At 40.9% G+C, this 7,566-nt stretch overlaps 1 pseudogene; it reads right to left on the bottom strand.

The window, feature by feature from the left end:
• Positions 1-5,274: 5,274 nt before the first annotated feature.
• LOC101351369 (60S ribosomal protein L9 pseudogene) lies at positions 5,275-6,235 on the bottom strand (annotated as a pseudogene).
• Between the last annotated feature and the right edge of the window lie 1,331 nt (positions 6,236-7,566).

Below are 7,566 nucleotides of genomic sequence, written 5' to 3'. Positions count from 1 at the left end.
TTAATTTCCTAGGGCTGCCATAACAAGTTACCACAAACTGTGGCTTCTGGAGGCTAGAAGTCCGAATTCAGGGTGTTGGCTGACCCATGCTCTCTCTGAAGGCTCTATGGGAAGACCTTGTCTTGTCTTTCCCAGCTTCTGGTAACCCCAAGTGTTCCTTAGCTTGTGGTACCATAACTCTGCTATTAGCCTTTGTCTTCACATGGTTGCTGTCTTCCCTGTGTCACTGTATGTCTCTTCTCTTATTATAAGGACGCCAGACATTTGGATTCGGGCCCATTCTACTCCATTGTGACCTCATGTTAGCTACTTATATCTGCAAAGACCCTACTTCCAAATAAGGTCACATTCATAGGTGCCAGGGGTTTGGGAGACACAATTCAAGACATATCCCCTGTATTTTTTTCTTTTTTTTTATACTTTATTTTTGTTGTTAAGAATATGCAGCAGAACATACAGCAGTTTAGCAATTTCTACATGTACAATTTAGTGACATTGATTACATTATTCAAGTTGGACGACCATTCTCACCTTTTCCGTGTTGTTCCTCCCCTATTAACATGAATTCACTACCCCCTAAGTTTCATATCTCATCTTTCGATTTACTGTTGTCATTTTGATCCCATATAAATAGATGTTAAAGGAGCACAGTGCTCAAGGCAGACATTCTTTACTAGTTAAAAGTATTGTTTGGTTATAACAAGACTTCAGGGAATATTTTTGGTTTAAGGTTTAAAATGTAAAGATTATCTCAGGGCAGTAGTTTCAAGGGTTCATCCAGCTTCTATGGCTGCAGAAAATCAGGCTTCTAGAGAATCTTTGATCAAAATGTTCAGTAATGGTAGATGGGCACCATCCAGTTCTGATCTCATGGCAAAAGAAGCAGTCGTTCATGGAGACCATTAGCCACACATTCCATTTCCTCTTTCTCTTCCTGACTCTACTTCCTCTGTTGCTCCAGGCAAACAGAGACCAATTTTTGTACCTTGGATCTCCACATGCAAGCTTTTAAGACCTCAGGCACTACACAAGGAACTAGGAGGTTGGACAGAAGCACTGAACACGTTATTAGGTCAAGTAGGATGTCCCATGAAACCCTGACCCGAAACCTCCAAACCAAGGAACCAAATCCCATGAGGTATTTGGTTGTACATAAGCAGCCTCAGCAGCTACTCTTTTTTCTAATCGTTGTAAATATATCTATCACACAACTTTTGGCAATTCAACTTTTTACTAGTGTACAACTTATTGACAGTAATTATAATAATCGACTGTGCAGTCCTATCCTTAATCAATGTGATTTTTCTATTATGGTAAACTGAAACCAACATTCTTGATCAGTGTTTAGAGGAAATAATCTATCTTATCCTTGGACAACTTCACGTCTTTGAGTCTCAGTGTTCTCAATTGTAAAATGTGGATAATAATAGTATGTGTCCTGTGGATTTTTTTTAGAAGATTTAATGAGAAAATTATGAAGAGCCTAGTGGTATCTGACACATAGTATACTACTAGTAAATGTTAGCTGGTATCTCATATGAACATGATGTATAGATAATAAGTCAGCTTCTGTAGAAATTAGTGAAAGAATTTTAGCATGCTAACTGACACTAGTAAATCAGACTATCTTAGTTATGTGGTGCTGCTATAACAGAAATACCACAAGTAGATGGCTTTAACTTAAAGAGAAATTTATTTTCTCACAGTATAGTAGGCTAGAAGTTCAAATCCAGGCATCAGCTCCAGGGGAAGGCTTTCTCTGTTGCCTCTGGAGGAAGGTCCTTCTCATCAGTCTTCCCTTGGACTAGGAGCTTCTCCACACAGGAATCCTGGGTCCAAAGGACACGCTCTGCTCCCAGTGCTGCTTTCTTGGTGGTGTAAGATACCTCATCTCTCTGCTCACTTCTCTCTTTTATCTCTCAAAAGAGATTGGCTTAAGACACAGTCTAATTTTGTAGATCTCATCAATATAACTGCTGCTAATCCATCTCATTAACATCATAATGATAGGATTTGCAACACAGGAAAATCGCGTTAGATCACAAAACGGTGGACAGTCACACAATACTGAGAATCATGGCCTAGCCAAATTGATAACACGTATTTTTGGGGGACACAATTCAATCCATGACACAGACTGTGATAACAGTCCAAAGTGCTTGCTCCTTAAGTCTCCAGGTAATTTTCGTAAGAGGTGGTTTTGTATGCAGACTGGCACCCGTGGTGAAGTGGAAGAGCACAGACTTGGAGGACAGACCTCAGTTAAAATCCAGCTTATGTGCTGTGTGGCCTGAGAGGACTGCAGTGCCACTGATCTGCATTCCCTAAAGCGTGTAAAGTGCCTAGCATATAGTTAGGCAGTAACAAATAGTAGCTATTAATATGATTGGAGCCCTGGTGGCACAGTGGTTAAGAGTCGGCTGCTAACCAAAAGGTGGGCAGTTTAAATCCACCAACTGCTCCTTGGAAACCCTATGGAGCAGTTTTACTCTGTCCTATAGGGTGGCTGTGAGTTGGAATCAACTTGACAACAACAGGCTATGTCTAGTAATATGATTAAAAGCAGATTTTTTAAAAAGCTCACACTAGGGAGTTATTTGCAAAGGCAGTTTCATGCTATATTACAGGTTCAGACCCTGGTTGGTACATTCTGCTGAATAGTCATTGTGCTCTGCATCTTGCTGTTCAGGACAGTCTGCAGAAGACCCCACAGAATCCTTAGTCATCTGTAAACATTGTTAGCAGAAAGAATTTCAGGATGCATTGAAAGCAAAATGTGTGTTGGCAACCCACCAGAAAACTAGAAGAGCCTTTTCTAAAAATTGTAGTTATTCTGGTTTTGTTCAAATTTAAATTTGAGGCTTGAAAAATAGCATTACAACGTGGGGCCTCAGTACAAGCTATTTTTAGTGAAGGTATTAATGTTTGGGGTTTATTTTTGTTGTTGAGACTATATACAACAGAACACACACCAGCTCAGCAATTTCTATATGTACAATTTAGTGGAATTGTACAACCATCATCACTAACATTTTCTGAATTGTTCCTCCCCCATTAAAATATAATCTCATTGCCCCATATCTTAGGCTGGGTTCTCTAGAGAAGAGAAACCAGTAAAGCATATAAATATATATATAAAGAGATTTCTATCAAGGAAACAGCTCACACAATTGTAGAGGCTAGAATGTCCCGTCTGTGGATCAGGGTAGAGGACTCTCCCAAGTCCTGCAGCCGCAGAAACTGGTGAACCCAAGATCAACAGGTCAGAGAGCAGGGCTCTTGCTCACAGGCTGTGAAGGTTGACGAATTCCAAGATCAGTAGGCAGACCACAAGGTTTCTCCTGATTCACGTCGCTGCAGGGGCTGGCAAACCCAAGATCAGCAGGTCAGAGAGCAGGGCTCTACTCACAGGCTGTGAAGATTGATGAATCCCAAGTTCGGCAATGAGCTGATAGCTCAAGTCCCAAGAACTGGAGATGAGACGACAGGAGGCAGCCGCAGGATCCAGAAAGAGCAAAAAGCCAGAATGTCTGCTTATATTCAGACTAAGGCCACACCCCTGAGGAAACTCTCTTTCATCTGATTGGCTACTCACAGTATATTCACTCATGGGAGTGATCACATTTAAACACTGAGAATCATGGCCCAGCCAAGGTGACACACAATCTTAACAATCACACCCTCTAAGTTTCCTATCCAATCTTATGAGTTACTGATGTCAGTTTGATCCCATGTAAATAGATCCTAAATGAGCATAATGCTGAAGGCAGACATTGTTTACTAGTGAAGCAATTGTTTTGTTTATTATGAAAAATCTCATCACCTATGTGCATTGCAGCACTGTTCACGGTAGCAAAAAGATGGAAACAAGCTAGGTGCCCATCAATGGACAAATGCATAAACAAATTATGGTATATTCACAAAATGGAATACTGCACAATGATAAAGAACAATGATGAATCTGTGAAACATAACATGGAGGAATCTGGAAGGCATTACGCTGAGTGAATTTATTCAGTCACAGAAGGACAAATATTGAATAAGACCACTATTATAAGAACTCAAGAAAAGGTTTAAACACAGAAGAAAACATTCTTTGATGGTGACGAGGGTGGGGAGGGAGGGAGAGGGATATTCACTAACTAGATAGTAGACAAAAATTACCTTAGGTTAAAGGAAGGACAGCACACACTACAGGGGAAGTCAGCACAACTGGACTAAACCAGAAGCTAAGAAGTTTCCTGAATACAACCAAACACTTCAAGGAACAGAGTAGCAGGAGCTGGGGTCTGGGGACCATGGTTTCAGGAGACATCTAGGTCAATTGGCATAAGAAAGTTCATTAAGAAAACGTTCTGCATCCCACTTTGGTGAGTGGCCTCTGGGGTATTAAAAGCTAGCAAGCGGCCATCCAAGATGCATCAATTGGTCCCAATCCACCTGGAGCAAAGGAAAATGAAGAACACCAAAGACACAAGGAAAATATTAGCCCAAGAGACTCCATCAGCCTGAGAGCAGACGAACTAGATGGTGCCCGGCTACCACTAATGACTGCCCTGACAGGAAACACAACAGAGAGTCCCTGACGGGGCGGAAGAAAAGTGGGGTGCAGAACTGAAATTCTAGTAAAAGGACCAGACTTAATGGTTTGATTGAGACTGGAGGGATCCCAGAAGACATGGCCCCCGGACTCTCTGTTAGCCCAAAACTATAACCATTGCCGAGGCCAACTCTTCAGACAAAGATTAGACTGGACCATAGGGCTCAAAATGATACTCGTGAAGAGTGTGCTTCTTAGCTCAAGTAGATGCATGAGACTAAATGTGCAGCTCCTGTCTGGAGGCGAGATGAGAAGGCAGAGAGGGTCAGGAGCTGGTTGAATGGACATGGGAAATCCAGGGTGGAAAGGAGGAGTGTGCTGTCACGGTATAGGGAGAGCAACTACGGTCACATAGAAATGTGTGTATACATTTTTGTATGAGAGACTAACTTGAATTGTAAACTTTCACTTAAAGCACAATTTTAAAAAAAAATGATAACTTTGGAGGAAATCTGGGTGTCCTTGGGTTTGGCGATGACTTTTTGGATGCACCAAAAACACAATTAATAAAAAAAATTTTTTGATAAATTGGGCTTGGGCTTCATTAACTTAAAAGTTCTGCTCTTCTTTTTTTTTTTTTTTCAATGGATGAATTTTATTGCATCTTAAAAATATCACCCATACGTCTTAGGGATCATCCGGCCCTGTTTCCGTAGCTGGACAAGTCTTCGATCTTACTCATCAGCCTGTTGAATGGTTTGTTTTTCAGAAACATAGATACCATCCAAAAATTTTTGAATATCCTTGTTTTTAACTGTTGTGGCTTGCTGAATTAAAGCAGCTGGGTTTAATACAAGTTCAGTGTCGTTTCCTTCAAGAATTAACTCATCTTTCTGGGCTTGATATACTGAACAAGCAACACCTGGCCTCATCCGAACCCTGCGAATGATTTTTCCACCCAAGAAGTTTCAGATTTCAACAAGAGACCCACTCTCCTGAATAACAATGTTGATGGGGAGGTGAGCATACACAGACCTCATCCTGTAATGGAAGCCCAGTGTAACACCCTTGATCATGTTCTGTACATGACTGCAGATATTGCGAACTATAGCCAGTTCCTTTCTATTTCCCCACCCTTTGTCAACACGAAGCCTCTTCTTTTTCTTTCCAAGGAGACTGAGTTCTACATTGATGTGATCAAAGTCCCTCTGCAAGTTTCCTCTGGGGCCCTTCACAATAACTGTGCATCCCCTCAGAGCGATGTTGACATTTTCTGGAATGTCGACAGTTTTGTTGCTGAGAATGGTCTTCATTCTCCCAGTAGATTCTGCAAAAAAGAGAACATCTTTCATCATCACGTTTTTGTAGCCCATCAAAAGTTCTGCTCTTCAAAAGACACTGTTAAGAGAGTGAAAATACTAGCCACAGACTGGAAGAAAATATTTGCAAAACGTATCCAATAAAGGACTTGTATCCAAAGTATTCTAAGACCTCAGTTTTTAAAAAGGCAACAGACATGGACAGAAATTACATCCAATAACCAAATTAATGGGGAAGTGTTCTCCCTACTTAGTTTTCAGCAGTATTTAAAATGGGGTTAATTTTTTGCCTAGTATAAAAAATTTGCAAAAGAAGAATACACCATTTGCTGTTTACTAAGCAACTTTGTGTCAGGAGCTGTTCTCCGCACATTGGGTTACAGAGCTGATCAAGGCAGGCAAGATGCCACCTTTCATGGAGTCTGCAACCTCATGGGGCAAGTTCAGCAACGAAAACACTTTGTTCACCATGGCTTTTTGTGGTTGCTGTTTTCATTTTCCAGCCTTCCAATGGATTGAGTGAGTTTAATTTATTCCCTTATCTTTGTCTTCCTTGTACTATTGTAGAAGTTACACCTTCTATATTCATTTAGCAGTCACTCTTAAATTTTCTAACACTCATAATTGTCTTGATAAAGTCTTTTACTCTCTTCGTAAATAATACAAGGACCTTAGAATGATTTCGTTGTAATCACAGCCTTCCCTTACCCTAACCCCCTCATGGTATTTTTGTCCAGAGCTTTAGTTTGACCCTGTTTTCAATTACCATGCCCCCCTAACACACACAATTATTATTCATTGTTGTTCTACAATAGATTTACCTACATATTTACCAATGTATTTTCTCATCATTGCTCTCTGCATCCCACTGCTTACTCCTGGGTTTCCTTTTACACAAAGATTTTCCTTTGATGGTTCTTTGATTGAGAATAAGACAGAGGTCCCCAGGCTGCGGAATATTCCACTGCCTCAAGCAGCCTGCTTGGCATGCCCTGTAGCTTTTACATTAAAATCCTGGTTCCTTTGCTTGACATACCCCATAGCTTTATATTAAAATCCTGGTTCCGCTCTCCTTAACTGCTGCCCCAAACTAGAGGAAATTAGCAGAAACCAGTTTAGATGCCATGTTGACATTCGGGATAACCTTTTAGCTCATTAAACACCTCATACATAGTAACTTCCCCGCCCTGGGTGGAGTTTAACCACCATTTTCTGAACATTCAATGCATGAAGTTATATGTAAACCCCATTGCACCTGCAGAGTATGATTAAGAATGTTTCTGATGTAACTTGTATGAACTTCCTACTTGTCAACCCCTTAAAAGTAACCTTCCCCCTCACCCTCGCTGAGCAGTCTTGGTGGCAGCAGCCCCAACTGTTCCTTTCCTTGTGCAACAAAATAAAGGCGCCTTTCTACTCTCCCACCTCTGTCTCGTTTATTGCCTGAGACGAGTTGCATGGAGCAGAACCTGGAGTTTCCACCTGGCAACAAGAGTATATGTGAGGAAGTTATGTATGCTTATGTAATGTTCTCAAATCACGTATACTGTCATAATGCTTTCAACACTATTACGGTTTCAAACTGCATGTGTACAACTCACTCAAAATATAAAGTTAGAAATAGAAATTTATAAATATACTTCTGTGACACACAGTGGCACCATTAGGGGGTGCGGTGGATGTGGACTGCACCCGGTGACATTGTCA

The sequence above is a fragment of the Trichechus manatus genome, unplaced genomic scaffold (assembly GCF_000243295.1).
Source record: "Trichechus manatus latirostris isolate Lorelei unplaced genomic scaffold, TriManLat1.0 scaffold00179, whole genome shotgun sequence".
Taxonomy (NCBI): Eukaryota; Metazoa; Chordata; class Mammalia; order Sirenia; family Trichechidae; genus Trichechus; species Trichechus manatus.
Note: the sequence above shows the minus strand (reverse complement) of the source record. Positions and strands in the feature narration are given on the sequence as shown.